At 37.3% G+C, this 20,834-nt stretch overlaps 1 long non-coding RNA gene across 1 annotated transcript; it reads right to left on the reverse strand.

The window, feature by feature from the left end:
• Window positions 1–235: 235 nt before the first annotated feature.
• LOC116551981 lies at window positions 236–16,439 on the reverse strand. Its single transcript, XR_004269145.1, has 3 exons — window positions 16,429–16,439; window positions 4,797–4,800; window positions 236–314 (listed from the first exon to the last, which is right to left on the reverse strand). It is a non-coding gene; the product is annotated as an uncharacterized LOC116551981 (long non-coding RNA).
• Window positions 16,440–20,834: the final 4,395 nt, after the last annotated feature.

The raw sequence follows: 20,834 nt of genomic DNA on the forward strand, positions 1-20,834 counted from the left end.
AATGTTTATGGACAGCAAAAGAAATAGTCAACAGAATAAACAACCTGCAGAATGGGAAAAAAATATTTGCAAACTATGCATCTGACATAGGGCTAAAGTCCAGAATCTACAAAGAACTTAAACAACTCAGGAAGGAAAAAACCAAACCAAACTAAACCAAATAACCCCATTAAAAAGCAGGCAAAGGACATAAATAGACATTTTTGAAAACAAGACATCCAAGTGGCCAAGAAACATGAAAAAAAATGCTTAACATCAGTAATCTTCAGAGAAATGCAAATTAAAACCACAGTAAGATGCTATCTTACACCAGTCTGGATGGCTTTTGTCAAAAGTTCAAAAAATAACAGATGTTGGTAAGGATGCAGAATAAAGAGAATGCTTATACACTGTTATGGGGATTGTAAATGAGTATAATCTTTACAGCAAACAATATGGAGATTTCTTAAATAACTAAAAATAAAACTACCATTAGATTCAGCAATCCTACTACTGAGTGTCTACCCAAAGGGAAAACATCATCATATCAAAAAGATATCTGCACTTGTATGTTAATTGCATCACTATTCACAGGAATGAAGATATGGAATCAACCTAAGTGTCCATCAGTGAGGGATAGTATAAATTTCATACGTGGTGTATTTATGCCATGGAATGCTGCTCAGCTTTTAAAAAGAATGAAATCATGTCTTTTGCAGCAACATGGATGGAACTAGAGGCTACTATTCTAAGTGAAATAACTAAAAAACAGAAAGTCAAATAGTAGGAGGTAAACAGTGGGTACACAGGGACATCCAGAGAGGAATAGTGGACATTGGACACTACAAAAGATGGAAAGGTGGGCAGGGGGTAAGGTTGAAAAATTGCCTGTTGGGCACAAGGTACACTATTTGGGCAAGGGGCACACTAGAAACCCAGAATTTACCACTACATAATATATTCATGTAAGAAATCTACACTTGTACCCCTAAATCTATAAAGAAATTTTTGGCTGGCATGTTGGCTCACCCCTGTAATTCCAGCACTTTGGGAGGCCGAGGTTGGCAGATCACCCAAGTTCAGGAGTTTGAGATGAGCCTGACCAACATGGAGAAACCCTGTCTCTACTAAAAATACAAAATTAGCCAGGCATGGTGGCACATGTCTATAATCCCAGCTACTGAGGAGGCTGAGGCAGGAGAATCGCTGAACCAGGGAGGTGGAGGTTGCGGTGAGCTGAGATTGAGCCATTGCACTCCAGCCTGGGCAGCAACAGTGAACCTCCGTCTCAAAAAAAAAAAAAAAAAAAATTAAATTTTGGGGCCATTTTGCAGGATTTCTTTTCTTGTTTTTAAAGCAGTGAATCCAGGGATGACAGTGTTGCTGCTGCCTTTGTTATTCCATAAGTAGCATGTTAGAGAGTTCATTGTGCATCTTTTGGGTACATTTGCGATTGGGATCTTGTTCTTCAAAAATCACTGGGCAAGGATATTTATACACAGTTGATGACAAGTGCTGGAAGTAGTAATGTGAGTTTAATCTGTCAAGCCCTGGAAGTGAAGATGCCCCCTGGAATAGCATTGTCAAGCCCTGCCCTGCTCGCCCTCATTGTCTTGTGGGAGGGAGCCCGTGCAGATCAGTTGTGGCCTCCATGACCACTAAGCCTCAAGTTCCCTCTTAGTGGAGAGGGGCTTTTATGAAGACTTGGACGTAGTCCTTGTTTGTTGTATATTTTTCTATGAAATGAAAACAGCAGAGGCCTTGCCAGGCGTAAGGAGGCAAAAAAAATCTCTCCCTTGTAATGTAGGCATTTGCTGCCGGGAGTGTCCCGTGCTGCTGAGCAATTCTAAAGAAACATTGGGGAAAGTTAATAAACAACAAAGAAACATAAGGAGGGAAGTTTGGGAGGCAAAGGTACAGAATAAGGATGAACATGAACATTACTAAGTACTGAACCAACGTACAAATGTGAAAATGACTTTATAAAAAGACATCCTTGTGTTGATGGGAAGCTGAAGTGTCAGTGATACAGACTGCATGGATGGTCATTTCTCTGATGCCTGACATGGCAATATCTTCTGTAGCTTCTAAATCTAAAAGGAGGCACTTGCATGAATGAAAGAGATTGTATTAAAGACATAAGCCATGTTCATATTCTCTGTTGCTGTTTGGGCTCCTGAGACCGTTTTTTTTTTCCTTTTTGCCTATTTCTAGATTTTTGGCAAAGTTCCATCTGGGAGAGATTGCCCACAAAGAAAGACATTAGTTACTCTGACACCTAACACTCCAAGAAACGAAGCAGAACAGCCCAGAGTGTGTCAGGCTACGGAGTCAGAACTTTGCCAAGCTCTTAATTAGAGTCAGAGTAACCTTAGCCATTTCCCATCTATGTCTCTTTTGAACCAGAGCTACTAACTTGTGTTTTTTTCCCAAAAGGATTTAACACTTACATTATCCGGGAATTATCCAGGAAACTGCTAATTTTATTTGTCCTTTGCCTGTTGTTTTAGGTTAAATCTATAAAGATAAATTATTAAGGCTATAACCCTAAGCCCACCAATTTTCCCAGGCTTCATTGTAAATAGCGTTATAGTAAAATCCTATTTAAGCAGCTCCTAAATAATCAGAAGCCTACATTAATCTGCAGTGTTTTTACTACGTTTCATTGTTTTGTCAGGGAGTGGGGCAGGGTAATGGAATCAATTAAACAATTTCATCACAAGGTGTTAAAAAGGCGTAAAACACCTTTCAGGATATGCCTTTCACATTTTCTTCATGTACAGATGATAAAATTACTCTCAGAATCATTGAGAATTGGGGCTAAAAAAGGCCTTGGTAAATGTCGTCCAAGAACTACCTAAAGTCCAACCGCCTTTTTGAATAAATGAGGATACAGGGAGCCAGATGTAATTTGTAATGTCTAAAATCTCGAGCTCATCAGGGCTGAGCTGGACCTAGAACACAGACCTCTTCATTTCTAAACTGACTGTTTCATTCGGTGTAATGGCCTGAAGCAATTTCCAGATTATCATTTGCCAAATAAAATTTGCACTTCCTTATACTTAGTAAAGCAAGAAAATTAATACATTTTTGAAAGGACAGTGAAAACAGAAAGAGTGCTGCTCAATCTTGCATTAAAGAGAACTGTCACTCAGAATATGCTAAAGCTACTGTTTTTTGCTCTCTAAAATCTGCTATTTGTGTTCCATTTTTTTTTTTTTTTTTTTTTTTAAACTAGAGACAGTAGAGTTCAGGATCCTGTTTTCACATGCAGAATAAGTTTCCAAATAACTTACCGGGTAATTTAGGACTGATATGCTCATTGGATGAAATATAAAGAAAATGTAAAGATAGCATATTTTCAGGACAGGATTAATCTGAGGATTAATCTGCTGCTCTGGGGGCCTGTTCCTATATCCTTATTCTAATAGCCATTTTACCAGCCCTTTTCTCCTCCTCCATTATTCTTGTCCCATTGGCTCTCCCTCTTATAAGCTATGTTTCTTTGGACAAGTAACTTACACTCTCTGTGTATCAGTTTCCTCATCTGTAAAGGTAATGATACTCTGCATCTAATAGGGTTGCTATCCTTTGTAGGGATGATTAAATGGATAATTTATTGTGTGTTATGTTGTATTAGTCCATTTTCATACTGCTATAAAGAAATACCTGAGACTGGGTAATTTATAAAGAAAAAGACGTTTAATGGACTTACAGTTCCACAGGGCTGGGAGAGGCCCCACAATCATGGGAGAAAGCAAAGGAGGACCAAAGGCACATCTTACATGGTAGTAGGCAAGAGATCATGTGCAGGGGAACTGCCCTTTAATAGGACCATCAAATCTCATGAGACTTATTCACTATCACAAAAACAGCATGGGAAAAGCCAACCTCCATGATTCAATTCCCTCCCACTGGGTCTCTCCCATGACACATGGGGATTATGAGAGCTATAATTCAAGATGAGATTTGGGATGGAATTAAGTTTGTTGCATATATATAAGACAAAATAACGGTGGCTCAAACAAAGTAGAAATGTTTTTATTATTTGAATTATGAAAAGTTTGATGGCAGGCACCCAGGGCTGGTGTGGCAGCTTTAACAGGATTGCAATGTCTGTGTTTCTCCTCTGCCGTCCCTGTACAAGCAAAGCCTGCCCATCCCTTACCTGTGACCCTCCCTTTCCTCTGGTGGTCACATCCTCTGCAGCCCCCCCACCATTCCTGGGCCACAGCTGACTTCCCAGTGCTTCTCAGCCAAGCTTTGTTTTGCCTGGGGAGTTTCTTTTCACTATCAACTTGGGAACATCCATTTAGAAAAAAGGAGAATATAATCTACATGTAGGCGTTGATGGTGACTAGACCATCTTTAAGAAATTAACCTCCTGACACAAGAACAGAAAACCAAACACCACATGCTCTCACTCATAGGCAGGCTTTGAACAATGAGAACATGTGGACTCAGGGAGAGGAGCATCACACACTGGGGGCAGTTGGGAGGGGCTGGGGGAGGGACAGCAGGGAGTGGGGAGGGATAATATGGGGAGAAATGCCAGATATAGTCAAAGGGGGAATAGAGGCAGCAAACCACCTGGTTATGTATGCACCTATGCAACAACCCTGCATGACCTGTGCATGTACCCCAGAACCTAAAGTAAAATAAAATGAAAAAAAAAAAAAAAAAAAAAAGAAATTAACCTCCCATGCTTGCCTTCATCTCTCCTTTGCTTCCTCTGCTTTCTTCCCCCAGCTTCTCTTTGTTTTGCTATTAACTTTTACCCTGTTATAATTTGTAGCATTTATATCTTATTCTGTCACCAGACTTATCTTTAATAGTTTATTCATGACGCATGTTAATAGGAGATAAACATTGTTGATGGTTAATTTTGGACGTATTTTTTTTTTTTTTAGTCAGATTCTCAGCTGTCATCTTGGACTTATTTTTGCATTGATTCCCTGAGTTTTTCACTGTTTTTTGACTCTCATGTCTTTACCTTTTTTAGATTCTTTCTGCATTGCTGGAGCTTATCCTTATTGTTTTCAGAAAGTAGGCATGAGATCATTTGCATCATTGTGTACATAAACATGTCGGTATTTTGTCCTCAAAATCACTAGTCTGAATTTCATAGAATTCTAAATTCAAAATAGTTTTCCTTCAGACTTTTGAAAGCATGGCTCTGTTGACTTTTAGAATCAAGTTCTTCTGACATACAAAGCCGATCTGATTTGCGTTCCCTTTTTATGGGACATACTATACTTTGGCTTTTATCTTGGTATTTGACCCAATTTTGCCATTAGGTTTTGGTTTCAGCCACTGTAAGTCAAAATAAGTGAGACTTCGTCGTGATTTCTGGCATCCCTGAACTTGTGCATGTTCGATTATGTGCTTGAATAAGTTTTAATATAAAATGGGTCCAATAATGGTATTAGAAGCAAGGCATATTGTTCAGATTATTGTTAATATCTAGATCCTTACTTTCAAATATAGCTAAGCATCTTGGGTATAACTTTTAGTAAGAAAAAAAATTCTTTACCTTCTGAAATTCTATTATAGTATAAATGTGCAAATATTTTAAGACTAACATGGCACACTAACAATTGATAGTGATTGTCAGAATACCAGTTTTATGGATTAAAAATAATTATTAAGAACTTTAAAATACTGAAACAAGAAACTCAGTTGAGAGTTAATATGACTATTAGAGATGCTGTTTCAGCTAGGAAATCCCCAGTTCTTTCTTCTCAACTCAGGCAGATCTTTGGTTTGCCCTGCCTGGCTTCCCATTTCCTGAGCCATGTCTGGGAAGCTCTCCCAAATTGTAAGCTTAGAGGATTGCGGCCTCACCTTGTTTGTTTCCCATTTCTCAAAGGTCATTGTCCTTTGTTCCTTGATGTCCAATGTCTTAAAAAAAAAAAGTTTCATTTGTTTTGTCTGGTGTTTTAGGTTCTCATGCAGTAGGATAAATATGGTCTCTGTTATTCCATCTTGACTAGCAGTCCTATAAATTTAAGCATTTATAGGAAGGAAATCTCCTAAATAAAGTAGAATAGCATTCATGGCAAATTAACTTTAAGATCTGGACCTAATACAGTAGAAAAAAATGTAATAAAAAAAATGAGGAATTCGAAACAAATTAGTTCTCGCTAAACTGCAAAACTACATTACAGAATGATTTCAGAAGCAGTTTTCTATTATTTTGAATCTATGGAAACTGTTATAGGTTTAATTGTGTCCCCAAAAAAGATACTTTGAAGTCCTAACCCTCAGTGCCTCAGAATGTGACCTTATTTGGATGTCACGTCTTGGCAGTTGGAAGAAGTGAAGGTGAGGTCATACTGCAGTAGGGTGAGCCCTTTATATGGTATGACTTGGTGTCCTTAGACGAAGACAATGTGAAGTCACAGACACATGGAGGGGAGAATGCCATGTGATGACAGAGGCAGCGGTTGGAGTGACACAGCTGCAAGTCAAAAAACGCCAAGGCTTGGCAGCAGCCACCAGCAGCTGGGAAGAGGCAAGGATGGATCCTCCCCAGACTCAGAGACAGTGGGGCCCTTTTGCTGTCTTATATCAGGCTTCTGGCTGCCAGAGCCAGGAGAGACTACATTTGTGTTGACTGAAGCCATCTAGCTTATGATACTTTGTTATGGCAGCCCTGGTCTCATTCAGAAATTATATATTTTTTAAAGTTATTAAAATGATTCTTATAGTTTGCTAACCATTTTTGGTTTTCGAAGCTGGAGAATTGAACAGTAGTACATTCTAGGTAGAAGGCTTCTTCTAGCAAACATGCTACTCAAAATATTTTTCTGAACTATATATCTTCGCATATAAAAAGATTAGTGATATTATTAAAAGTGCCAGTTGAAGTTAGTGTCTATTTAATATCCCAAATGGTGCAGTGACAGCAGGAGAAAGTTAGCAGCTGAGCGTTCTAAAAAAAAATTGTCTGTCTTGCCCTATTAAAATTTGACTAACACTAAATTTGAAAATTAATCAATTTTGAATAAAATTTTAGATTTGTTCTTGTAAACCTGAAGTTTATTCTATTATGATGATTTTTAGCTTTGGCTGGGTATTGGTTTTTATTTTTGGTCGTTTTTTTTTTTTTTTTTTTGACCGATATGTGCATTCAGAGTACCTCTACCTTGAAGATAGGGGTACTTTTATCTCTACATCTGTATAGAAGTTTTTTGGCGCCTCCTATCTGGTCTACATCATTGGGCATCTTATTGTCTGGCTTCTGGTTGGGCAGTGGGGAACAAAGGCAAGCCAACAGATGGTTGAGGTATTTTCCTTTAGTTCTCTTCCTGTAGACTTTTCTTGGACTGGCTGAGGATTGATCAAACATCACTGCTCCTCTCAACGTGACCTTCTCATCATGATTCTCTAATTCCAAGTTGTGGAAATCCAGGAATTGGAAGCCCATCCCTTTGGTTGCTTCCAGCCGTGTGTGGTGACAGCTCCGCTGCTACTTGTCCTAGAGAACTGCAATGTCCCTTCTAGTTTTCCATAGCCTTTTTTCCACAGTCCCTTTAAAAGCTCTTCTGGAATAATCTTAATTTTATTTTTCCATCTATTCCTATTAGGACTATGACTGGTACAGATCAGTTGGTAAAGCTCACTCTCAGTGTTGCAAAATGGTATAGCCCTGTGGAACCAAAGACCATAATAGAATAAGGTAGGTCCAAAACAATCCAATATCAAAGCCCGTAACAAAGACTCCTGAGGAAAAAATGATTGAAGAAATTTTACTTCTGATTTTCAAGGGAGCATTAATACATGTTTTTCTAGTAAAGCAGAAAAGCCAAATTATGCAGAGAATTCATTTTCCAATCCCCTGTCTGCCCCCTCACAACCCCCATTAGATAGTCACCTTCTGTCATTACACATATGGGTCTGTATACTTTACACTCAGCGGAGCCTCATCATTTAGCAAAGAGTTGTAAATGACTTTTTGATTCTTATATGAAAAACCCTGGGTGTGAATTCAGGTTGCCACCTGACCGTACTCTTCCTGTATTTTTAGTAACGTGCCCACACCTCGCTCAGTCTGGCTGCATTTTAGCACTCTGTATTCAAAGCTGTCATCAGAAGGCTGCACCCTATTGAAGCCTACTGTGGCTGTTTTCTTGTAAAATTCTTTATTAATATCTATTTCTTAATGTGACATGTACTGTTATTTTGACATGACTACCAAAGTGATAAGCAAGTCTTTTCCTGGGAAAACTTCCCAGGTTAAAAAAAAATCAGTGCATTTTACTTAATCTCTGTGGCACTCTATAGAACATAGTGCTCACTTCTTATCTTATTGTAAGGTCATTATTGCCACCCTAATTCCTCATATGGAGCAGGATGGTTTGTGCTAAAGCAAAGAGGAGACTTTCTCGGGAAAAGGCTATTTTTGAGAATTTCCCTTACGGATGATTCAAGTTCATAGAATGCTACAATTTCAGGGGCCTTAGCAGTAATCTAATTTAAAGAGTTACATTCATAAAGAAACCAAGTGAGGCCCGAAGGCTTGCTAAAGGACACACAGCTAGATAGGGAAGGAGTTAGAACTAGAACCAAGATCTCAAAATTTTGGGTCTAGTGCCTTTTCTATTGTACCATACTTTCTTTTTGTAAAAAATTATACAGTTGAATCTCAAATCTCATTAATTTGTGATAATTATGTTCTATAAAGTCACTAGGAACACTGAGCTACCAAACAACTGAATTATTGCTCCCAAGGGGAATACCAGCTTAGAGCCTTGCGAGCCCTCCAGGCAAAACATTTTTGTCAACCAGTTGACACATTACCTTGTTATATGTGTGTTTCTGTTTAAAGACATCTTATTTAATATATATTGTTGATTCATATTGAATTCATGACCAACAGCACCATAACTCACATCTGAACAAAGCTTCTCAAACTTATATATTCTCTCCATAAGGCATTTCCTAGCTTTCTTGTTCTTAGGAACATTAGACAGCACTTCAGCATTACTTGAAGAACATTTTAAATCACACACACAAAAAAAAAAAAAAAAAAAAAAAAAAAAAAAGCACATGTGGAACCAAGTAGATTGTGAAAAAAGACACTCGTTGATGGTATCAGAGCTGAAACAAGAAGGCAGAGTGTAGCCCTGTTCACCTCAGCTAGGAATATGCACTTTGGACAACTCAAATATTTTCCCACTCTGTTTTTGTCTATGAGTCACGGCAAAAGTTTCATGAGGTTTAATTTTGGGATTTCAAATAAATTTTAGTAAATAGGCAAATGTGTAAATATGGACGCTGAGAATAATGATGATCAACTGAATGTAGAAAAGGAGATTAACAAATATATGAATGGGAAAAATTATAGGTACAACAGAGGTATTGTGACAATATTAGCACCTCTTATTAAAGAAGTAAATAAGATGTTTTCTGTAAAGAATGCCTGTTTTTACAAAAACCTTTTCTACTCCTTATATTCTTCTCCAGGTATTTTCTTTGCTTCCTCGACAGCAAAACTTGTACTTGTCTCTGTTTTCTCACCTCCCTTTCCTCACCATGTCACTGAAAATATTTATGCTAGTTCCATCTTGCCTAAACCAGTGGCAGATTCTCATTTTTCATCTGACTTAACCTCTAAAAGCATTTAATCACCCCAGCCCTCTGAAACATCTTCGTCATTTGGTTTTCAATATAATACACTCTCCTAGTTTTCTCCTACTCCGTAGGCAATTCTCAATTTCCTTTGTCAATTTCCCTTCCCTGTAATCCATCTCTAAATATTAAAATTCCTTAGGGCTCAGTTTTTCTCTTTATTCTCTCTTCTCTCTCTCTCTAGTAGCACAGATGGAAATAGATTTAAACAATTCATACTGTGAAAAATGAAGGGGGCTACTGTTGGGTAGGGCTAGCTGCCCTGGGTTAAAAGGAGTGTTATCTCCAGACAACGTAATAAGTTCTGGAGAAACATTTGTACTATATGACTTTCAAATTTATAGCTTCATGTTAGGCTTCTCTGTGCTCAGGGTTAGAGTCAGACTCAAATATTTAACTGCCCAGCAGACCAATTTTTACAACTGGTCATGATGGAGTAACATGGATAAATTTACTTTCTACCTTAAACAGCAAAAGAACTGGACAAAGATATGGAGCAGATGTTTTTAAGTTTTTGAAAATAGGGAGCATAGTTTGTGATTCCAACAAGAAGAGAAATAATTGCATCTGCCTTGGAATTATCCTAGCTTTTCACTTGGAGGAACAGGAAGGAGATCCCAAGTAGACTGTCATGGCTTTGATTTCTCTAAGTCTTGGCAAACAGAGATTGGTGTTCAGGGTAGCTGAGGGATTTGGAATTTATAAAGCAGGGTTTCAGAAAGGAAGGAGCTATAAAGAAAAAGAACTCTAGAAATGTACTTATGGATAGCATTGAGTTTTTACCAAATACTAAAGCATGCACAAATAAGGTTAAACTTCATTTGATCAAAGACTGAACAGGGAACTGAATGGTTTCTAAGTTAATAGAAGTCTTCCAAGAAATGGTCAAGCTTTCAGTAGTCAGAGTGAAGAACCCTTGTTGAATACACAAGAATATAGTAATTGAGATACCAGAAGGTTATGTCTTCATAGTAGAGGTGAAAATTCCCCTGGAAAAAAAGGCTGCTGTAGGCCTACCTAACAAATGCTTAACACGCCTTGAAAGAATTTGCTTTATTCATAGGCAACTTAACTGTCTAACGAAACACAGCCTAATACTTTTTAAAGATAGATAATGAAATTCAGGTACTAACAAGATAAAATTCACAATGTCTAGTATTAATAAAAATATTACATATCTCAAGAAGTAGGAAAATCTGGCCCATAACCAGGACAAAAAGCTTTCAGTAGAAACCAGCTCAGAAATGATAGTGGGGATGATATTAGGAGATGTGTACATTAAAACAGCTATTCTAAAAAGTTTCATGGTGAGGAAAGGAATTGACAATATAAAAATGATCATGTAGAACTTCTAGTCATGAAAAATCACAATATCTGAAATGAAAAATTCTCTGGATGGCATTAATGGCAGATTAAACAATGTTGAATAAAAGAAAGATACATTTGAAGACATAGTAGTAGACTTATCCAAAATGACATACAGGTATTTTTTTAAAAGACTCAGAAAAAAGCCTTAGAGTCTCAGTGATATGACAATATTAAATAATCTAAAATAAATATAGTTGGAGTCTAAGCAGAAAAGGAGAGAAGCACAGAAAAAAACTTGTAGGAATAACAGTCAAATATTTCTAGAATTTGATAAAAATTATCAATCTATAGATCCAGGATACAGTATAAACATAAAGAAAAACACATTAAGACACATCATAATCAAACTTCTAAAAAGCAAAAACACAGAAAATTTTAAAATATTGAGGAGAAAAAATGGTGCACTGCATGTAGATGAACAAAGACATAAATTACTGCAGACTTCCTTTCACAAGTTATGTCAGTCAAAAGACAATGGGATAATATCTTTAAAGTCCTGAAAGAACTTGTCAAGTTAGAATTCTATAGTTATTTTGGGCTTTTTTTTTTTAAATGAAGAAAAAACAGCTTTGAATTAAACAAAAGCTGAGATGATTTGTTATCAGTAGACTTGCTCTGCAAGATATGTTAAAGAGGAAAGAAAACCTTACCAAATTGAGACATACATAAATGCTAAAGGAAAAGAGAGAAAAAACAAGTTATCTATATGAGGAATGAAAGGGGAAGCATCATTACGGAGCTAACATTAACTAAAAAGAAAATAAGGGAATATTATTCCCAACTTTTTGACAATAAATTCAGTGTCTTGGATGAAATGGGCAAATTTCTTGAAAGACATTTCTAAATTATAAACGTATACAAGAAATAATAGAAAATACTAATGTAATATATATATATATATATGTATGTGTGTGTGTGTGTGTGTGTGTGTATATATATATATATATATATATATAAATTTATAAGGAAAAAATTTGTAACAATGTAATCTTCAGGCCAAGTTGGCTCCACTGGTGAATTTTCTCAAATATTCAAGGAAGAACTACTAATACCATACAAATTATTTCAGAAAATTGAGAAGTAGAGAGGACATTCCAACTCTATGCCTCCTGGTCAAGTGTTATGTCTCTAAACCTGGGAGTCAAGTAACATGCCAGAAACACTTTACCATGGGACATTAAGTAACTAGGTGTTTATTATCATCTGGGATATGTTGAACCACCAAGTGATAATGTCTGACATACCCATCAGTAGTTCATCATAAGATGAAAATGGTACATCTGAGAAAGCTCAAATATGACCAAAGGGTACAAATAAGCTGACCAGGAGCAGATAGCCCAGATCCCTATGTCACCCAGCACACAGCTCCTTCCCCAGATTGCAACTATAGCCCTATGGGGTTTAGCTGTAGGACGGAAAAGCCTGAGCTTGGATTACAGCTAAGTATGGGGAACAACTAAACATGGTTGAAAGCTGCATTATAGCCACATTTGGGGGTGGCCTTGAAGGACAGTGAAAAGAAGAAACCTCAGTGGACAGAGCTATGAGTCATGCAGCTGGCATTCACTTTATGGAAGGAGACATGGCCCAAGGTGATAATGTATTCGTATTCATGAACAGTAACCAATGGCCTTGCCATCTGGTCAGGGACCTGGAAAGGAAAGTTTGGAAGATAAGGGGTCTAGGATAAAGGCATGTTGATGAACATATGGGAGTGGACCTGAAGTGTGAGGGTTTTGTATTATACATTGACAAAAAAGACTCAGTCGGTAGTTAAAATGGCTTAACCAGTCGGCATTAAGCAGTTTTGAATATTGGCCTACCTTGAACTAGCATAATTGGAGCAGTAGCAGTGCCCATGGTGGCAGAAATGGAGGCTATGCATGGTCTCAAGAGCATAACCTCCTACTTCCAAGACCAATCCAATTATTCCTATCTCTGAATGTTCAACCTGATTTACCTACTGGGATTTTGTGGTTTCCATCCCTGCATCTCTGGGTTCTTCAGGATTCTAATACCTAAAGAGGGTGCATTTTTACCAGGTGACACAGCAAAAGTCACATCAAACTAAGACTTACAGTTGTCCCCAGGATATTCTAGACTTCCAGTATTCAGGGAATAGCAGCAAAAAGAGGTACTATTCTTTTGGCAGGGATAATAGACACTAATCAACAGAAAGACTTAAGGCTGCCTTTAAAAAAATGGGAAAAGGATAGAAAATATGGAGGTCAGGTGATGCACTTGAGAACCTCCCTTCCCCTGTTATAACTGTGAATGGACATGGTTAGCAATCCCAACCCAAGAGAGGTATAGTTAGGCCCAGAGCCCTCAAGAATGAAGGCCAGGTTCATACCACCTGGTTGGCCACTGAGACTTCCTGCCCTTTTTTCACAGCAGCAGATATGATGTCTCTGCTGACTACTCCACTTCCTCCTCCTCTATCCTTCACAAGTATTTGCCATCTTGGCCTCTGCTTCTTTGAGGCGCCAAAAAGACACAGAATGAAACTTGCTCAACCTGATACAGGGTATTGACACAAAATCTACAGCTAACATTACAATGACTGTTTTCCCCTTGAAGGTAGGAAACAAGACAATAAGTGCATTCTTAGTACTCCAATTCAATATTGTAGTGAGAGCAGTAAGGCAAGAAAAAGAAATAAAAAGCATATGAATTAGGTAAGACAAAATATAATTTATTTACAGATGATTATATAGAAAATCCTAAGGTGACTATAAAAACTTGCTAGAACTAAGTGTAGTAGGTAGTAGTATGCAAAATCAATATACACAAATGAACTGTAATTCAAAACATTAGAACTAAAACATTAGAAATTGAAATTAAAGAAAAATACAATTTATAATAGCATTAAAATGATGACATTTATAGGATACATTTAGAAGCTAGCTGAAACTTAACGTTATCAGATTCTTGATTCTCACCCTCTCCTGGGGTCAAAGTTCCCGTATTATCTCAGCCCATAGTACCTATGTTCTTTTAGAGTTACAGACTAGAACTGTAGGATATATTCCTTACTTTCCCCCTCTTACCACATAGCTAGTCTATCAATAAGTCTAGTGCATCTTTAAAATGTATCTTGAATCCTACTATTTTCACTACTTTTCCTAGAGCAATTCATGTCCACCTATCTTGTATGACATTCTGACTGGCCTCTGAGCTGTCATTTGTTGTTTCTGTGGCCCCATGAGCTCATAGACAAACATGTACCTGAGCAGGGTGTCCTAGCAGAATGGTCCTGACTCCTGAATGAAGGCTTCCACAGAACCTCAGTTCTCTTAGTGGGGAGAAACTTTCATCAACAGAATTGTTTCAATCTTCGTTTTATAATATATTTTGCCTAATGATTGCTTGCATCTCTATTTCTGTGGATAGGGATGGTTTACAATTTGGGGTGGTTTACAAGATTCCTAGTTCAAGAGCTCCCTCTGCTGTCAGTGCAGCAAAGTGTGGCTGCTTTCTTTGCTGATTGGCTGTGTGTGAGGGATGGGGGCACTGATGGGAGGAAGAGTTGTGCATTTTTCTGTTTTAAGGGTCCTAACTTTCCCATTCCTACCTTTTCTGTCTGCACTGTGCAGTTCTCTGAAGGTGATTCTCCCTTCCCATTTATCCAGCTCTTCTTGGAAGAGTTGCTTTTCCAAGATGCCACCTCGAGTCCTGCACACACTTACAAGTCTCTTCCATTTCACTCTGATCAACACAATGCTTTTCAGCATTTTTGCATGTAGGGAGGACTTTCTCTTTCTGTGACTTTAGATCCCTCTATGGCCTTTGCCTCTCTTCCCTCTTTCCCGCAGTCTTCCCTGAACAGTACTTGCCCCTCGACCCCCAACCCCAAGGTTTGGGGCAGCAGGACCATGTAGGGTAATGTGCCAAGGTCTCCTTCTCCTTGGTTTTTGTTTTTGTCTTTTTAACTTACGATAATTGGAAGTTTGGATTTTCTTTGTCTTTTATTCATGCCAAGGACATATTTTTATGTTGCTTTCTTTACTATTGCCATTCTTCATTGAGTTGTTTTTTGGAGAATTTGTTGGAAAATACAAACTGATACAGCAACTATTACTCCAGTTATAGAATTCCTTAGTTCCTGACCTCTTGGGCTTTGGGCAGCACTGGTTATGAAAGGTTATTTCCAGGAAGAGCTGTATTCTAGAGGCAAGATTCAATTGTCCTCTAAGGGGCCATCAGAAAAACAGTCCTCTGAAATCAGGACTGATTCAGGATCATTTCTGAATCCAGGCTTCAGTGTTCTTAGGAGAGGGGTAGAGTAAAGCCTACTCTGTAGACCTTTGTCCATACCTAAAAACAGGTATGGGAAAAGGAGGGCGATTCTATCATTTTAGCCCATTTTTACACGTTTTTAAAAGGTTTATACTATAGAAAAATTTAACTTCGTATTATAGAAACATTTAAATACATACGATAATAAAGAAATAATTTAATAAGCTCCATGCCCCCAGTAATAACTTTTAAGGGGGTACATGGGAGAGTTTGTTACATGGGTAAGTTGCCAGTTGCAGGGGTTTGATGTACAAATTATTTCGTCACCCAGGCAATGAGCATAGTACCCCGTAGGCAATTTTTTTTAACCTTCACACCTCTTGCTCAGACCCTCTAATGCAGTGCTGTCCAGTAGAAATATAATATGAGCCACAAACATAATTTTAAACTTTTTACCAGACATATGGCTTTAAAAAGTACAGAGAAACAGGAAAAACCAATTTGATCAATATAGTTTACCCAATAAGTATATCTAAAATACGATTTCAATGTTAATCAATATAACAAAATGTCACTGATGTATCTAATATTTCTCTTTTCATACTAAGTCATCAAAATCTTGGGTGTATTTGACACTTACAGCACATCTCAGTTTAGCCATTTTTCAGGTGCTCAACAGCCACATGGGCTGGTGGCCACCTTACTGGATGGCACAGTCCTAATACCTTCCTATTACTCTTAGAATAAAATTCAGAGTCCTTTCCAGGCCTCTAGGGCTTACATAATCTGGCTCCTTTCCATCTCCCACTCAATCACCCTCCTTGATTTCTGGATTTGACACTGGATTTCTTGCTGTTCTCACCTCAGGGTTGTTCCATCTGCTATTTCTTCGATGGCTGATGCTTTTTCAGGGCTTCCATTCTCACTTCATTTTACTTTCTCCTTAAATGTCACCACCTCAGAAAGGCCTTCTCTGGCTATGTTCTATTCCCTGTTTTATTTTTCTTTACGATGCTTTATCACTACTTGCCATTATGTTATACACATTTTTATGCATTTGTTTATTGTAAATTCCACAAGGGCACAGATCTGTGCTATTTACCATTATAAATCTGGAACCTAGAATAATAACTGATGCATAGAAGAAGCTTGATAAATATTTGTTGAATGGAAGAAGGAACCATATTTTTATATTAGGATTGTATTGACATGCTAATATTCATTTACCAAAAATTGAATTATACATTTGGGAGACTATTGAGTATGCTGAGGGTCTGACATTCTGGTATTTTTTATTCTTAGACACTGGTTTAGAATAAAATTGAATTATTCCTACAAAAGTCGCAAGAGTTACATGGGGAGGCAAGGGTCTTCTCGGGTTTCTTTTTTCCCACCTTTGTTACCATGTGATGGCTCAAATTCTGGTAAGACTTTGGTGGAAATGTTAATATTTTTTCTTTCCAACTTTTAGGTTCAAGGGTATATGTGCATGTTTGTTGCATGGGTAAATTGAATGTCACAGGGGTTTGATATACAGATTATTTCATTGCCAAGGTAATAAACATAGTACTCAACAGGTAGTATTTGATCCTCACCCTCTACCTTTGAGTAGGCCCCAGTGTCTATTGTTCCCTTATTTGTATCCATATGCACTCATTTATTTTTTAATTTTTACTTTATTTTTTGGAACAGAGTCTTACTCTGTCACTCAGGCTGGAGTGCAGTGGTGCAGTCTCAGCTCATTGCAACCGCCACCCACTGGGTTCAAGTGATTCTCATGAATCAGCCTCCTGAGTAGCTGGGATTACCAGTTTGCACCACCACGCCCAGCTAATTTTTGTATTTTTAGTAGAGATGGGGGTTCACCATGTTGGTCAGGCAGGTCTCGAACTCCTGGCCTCACATGATCTGCCTACCTTGGCCTCCCAAAGTGCTGGGATTCAGGCATGGACCACTGTGCTCAGCCTAACTCCCACTTATAAGTGAGAACATGCAGTGTTTGGCTTTCTGTTTCTACATTAATTTGCTTAGGCTAATGGCTTCCAGCTGCAACCATGTTGCTGTGAAGGATGTGATTGTATTTTTTATGGCTGCATAGTATTCCATGGTGTATATGTACAACATTTTCTTTATCTAGTCCACTGCTGATGGACATTTAGGTTGATTCCATGTCTTTGCTATTGTGAACAGTGCTGTGATGAACATATGCTTGTGTTTGTCTTTATGGTAGAATAATTTATATTCTTTCAATTCCAATATTGGAATTGCTGGGTCTAATGCAGTTCTGTTTTATGTTCTTTGAAAAATCTCCCAACTATTTTCGATAGTGGCTGAACTAACTTACATTCCCACCAGCAGTTTATAACCATTCCCTTTTCTCTGCAACCTTGCCAGCATCTGGTGATTTTTTTTTTTTTTTTTGACTTTCAAATAATAGCCATTCTGACTGGTGTAAGATGGTATCTCATTGTAGTTTTGATTTGCATTTCTTTAATTATTAGCAAAGTTGAGTATTTTTTTCATATCCTTGTTGGCTACATGTATGTCTTCTGAGAAGTATCTTTGCCTATTTTTTAATGGGGTTGTTTTTTGCTTGTAAATTTGTTTAAGTTCTTTATAGATTCTGGTTATTAACCCTTTGTCAGATGTACAGTTTGCAAATATTTTCTTCCATTTTCTAGGTTGACTCTTTATTGACAGTTCTTTTGTTGTGCCGAAGTTCTTTAGTTTAATTAGGTCCTCTTTGTCAATTTTTGTTTTATGTTGCAATTGCTTTTGGCATCATCATCATGAACTCTTTGTTGGGGCCTATGTCCTGAATGCTATTTCCTAGGTTTTTTTCCAAGAGTTTTTATAATTTTAGGTTTTACATTTAACCTTTTTTTTTTTTTCTGTTTGTGCCAAGAATACTGGCAGTGTTTGCAGCTGCAGTTTACTCTGAGATAGCTTTGCCATGAAATATCTCACTTTTATTATTATTTTCACATTGCTGTAGTATATTGACTTTGGGGAAAAAAAAATCATTCTATTTATAACATTCTGTTGTTAGTAGTATTTCCATCTACAAAATATAGTTATTCTTGATTGCTGAGAAGGTCAAATCCTAGAAAATGTAGCATTCCTATGCATGAGGTTAACATCATTCTCAAATAATTGTTGGCCAAAGGTTCATTTGATGAATCTGATTTTTCTGCAATAGATAATTCAGATGATTCACATGATTTGGATGTTAGTTCTGCTTAGAAATAACTCTAAGGACAGTTTTTATATTTTATTTTCACATTGAATATCAGTCAGATTTGCTTTAGCCTCACAGAGCGTGTTTATGTAAAATTAAGTGAGCACTGGCAGGAAATTGACCTTTTTTTTCTAGATGAGAAATGAGTTAAGTCTTTATCTTGAGTTGATTTTTGTATATGGTAAAAGGAAGAGTTCCAGTTTTAATCTTCTGCATTTGTCTGTTTTTGTATCAGTGCCATGCTGTTTTGGTTACTGTAACCTTGTAGTATAGCTTGAAGTCAGGTAGTGTTATGCTTCTGATTTTGTTCTTTTTGCTTAGAATTGCTTTGTCTATTTGGACTCTTTATTGATTCCATATGAATTTTAGAATAGTTTTTTAAAATTCTGTGAAAAATGTTGTTGGCAGTTTGATAGCATTGAATAGCATTGAATCTGTAAATTGCTTTGGCAGTAGGATTATTTTGACGATATTCATTCTTCCTATCCATTAACATAGAGTGCTTTTTTTTTTTGTTTGTTTGTGTTGTCTCTGATTTCTTTGAGCAGTGTTTTGTAATTCTTCTTATAGAGATCTTTCACCTCCATGTTAGGTCTATTCCTAAATGTTTTATTCTTTTTGTAGCATTGTAACTGGGATTGTATTCTTGCTTTGGCTCTCAGTTTGGACGTTATACATATATAGAAATGCTACTGATTTTAGTACATTGATTTTTCATCCTGAAACTTTGCTGAAATTGTTTATTAGATCTAGGAGCCTTTGGGCAGAGACTATGGGGATTTCTAGGTATAGAGTCATATTGTCTATGAAGAGAGATAGTTTGACTTTCTCTCTTCCTATTTGTTTGTCTTTTCTTTCTTTCATTTGCCTGATTTATCTGGCCAGGATTTCCAGTACTATGTTGAATAGGAGTGGTGAGAGGGGGTATCCTTGCCTTGTTCCGGTTCTCAAGAGGAATGCTTTCAGCTTTTGCTCATTCAGTATGGTGTTGGCTGTGGGTTTGTCATGTGTGGCTCTTATTATTTTGAGGTATGTTTCTTCAATGCCTAGTTTGTTGAGGCTTTTTAACATGAAGGTGATGTTGAATTTTTGAAAACCTTTTCTGTATCTATTGAGATAATCATTTGATTTTTGGTTTTATTTCTGCTTTTGTGATGAATCACATTTATTGATTTGCAGATGTTGAACCAACCTTGCATCCCAAGAATAAAGCGCACTTGATCATGGTGAATTAGCTTTTTTATGTGCTGCTGGATTTGGCTTGCTAGCATTTTGTCAAGGATTTTGGTGTCTATGTTAATCAGAGATACTGGCCCCAATTTTTCTTTGTTAATAGTGTCTTCCAGGTTTTGGTATCAGAATGATGCTGCCTCAAAGAATGAACTAGGGAGGTGTCCCTCCTCCTTGATGTTTTGAAATAGTTTCAATAATACTGGTACCAGCTACTTTTTTTTCTCCTGATACAGGGTCTCACTCTATTACCCAAGCTGGAGTGCTATAGTGCAATCACAGCTCACTGCTGCCTCAATCTCCTAGGCATAGGTGAGTCTCCCACCTCAGCCTCCCAAGTAGCTGGGACTATAGGTGTACACCACCACACCTGGCTAATTTTAGTACTTTTTGTAGAGAGGGAGTTTTATCATGTTGTCCAGGCTAGTCTCAAACTCCTGAGCTCAAATGATCTGCCTGCCTTGACCTCCCAAAGTTTTGAGATTATAGGCGTGAGTCACCACACCTGGCCCAGCTCTTCTTTATACATCTGTGAATTCATTGGGTCCTGGGCTTTTTCTTGTTGGTTGACATATTATGACATATTTATGACATATTCAGTTTTGGAACTTGATTTGTTCAGAGTTTCAATTTCTTCCTGGTTCAATCTTGAAAAGTTGTATGTTTTCAGTAATATATCCATTTCTTCTAGGTATTCTAGTTTCTGTGCATAGAGGCGTTCTTAATAGTCTCTGAGGGTTTTTTCTGTTTCTGTGGGGTCAGTGGTAATATCCTCTTTGTCATTTCTTATTGTGTTTATTTGTGTCTTCTTTCTTTCTTTGTTTAGCTAACAGTGTATCAATCTCATTTATTCTTTCAAAGAACCAATTTTTGCCTTTGCTCTTTTGTGTGGTTTTTCTCACCCCATTTTGTTCAGTTCAGCTCTCATTTTAGTTATTTTTTTTTCTTCTGCTAGCTTTGGAACTGGTTGTTCTTGTTCTAATTCCTCTGGGTATGATGTTAGGTTGTTAATTTAAGATCTTTCTAACTTTTTGATGTGGGCATTTAGCACTATAAATTTCCTTCTCAACACTGTTATAGCTGTGTCCCAGAGATTCTGGTATATTGCATCTTTGTTTTTACTAGTTACAAAGATTTTCTTGATTTC

The sequence above is a fragment of the Sapajus apella genome, unplaced genomic scaffold (genome assembly GCF_009761245.1).
Source record: "Sapajus apella isolate SASKATOON/1434 unplaced genomic scaffold, GSC_monkey_1.0 scaffold10, whole genome shotgun sequence".
NCBI classification, from domain to species: domain Eukaryota; kingdom Metazoa; phylum Chordata; class Mammalia; order Primates; family Cebidae; genus Sapajus; species Sapajus apella.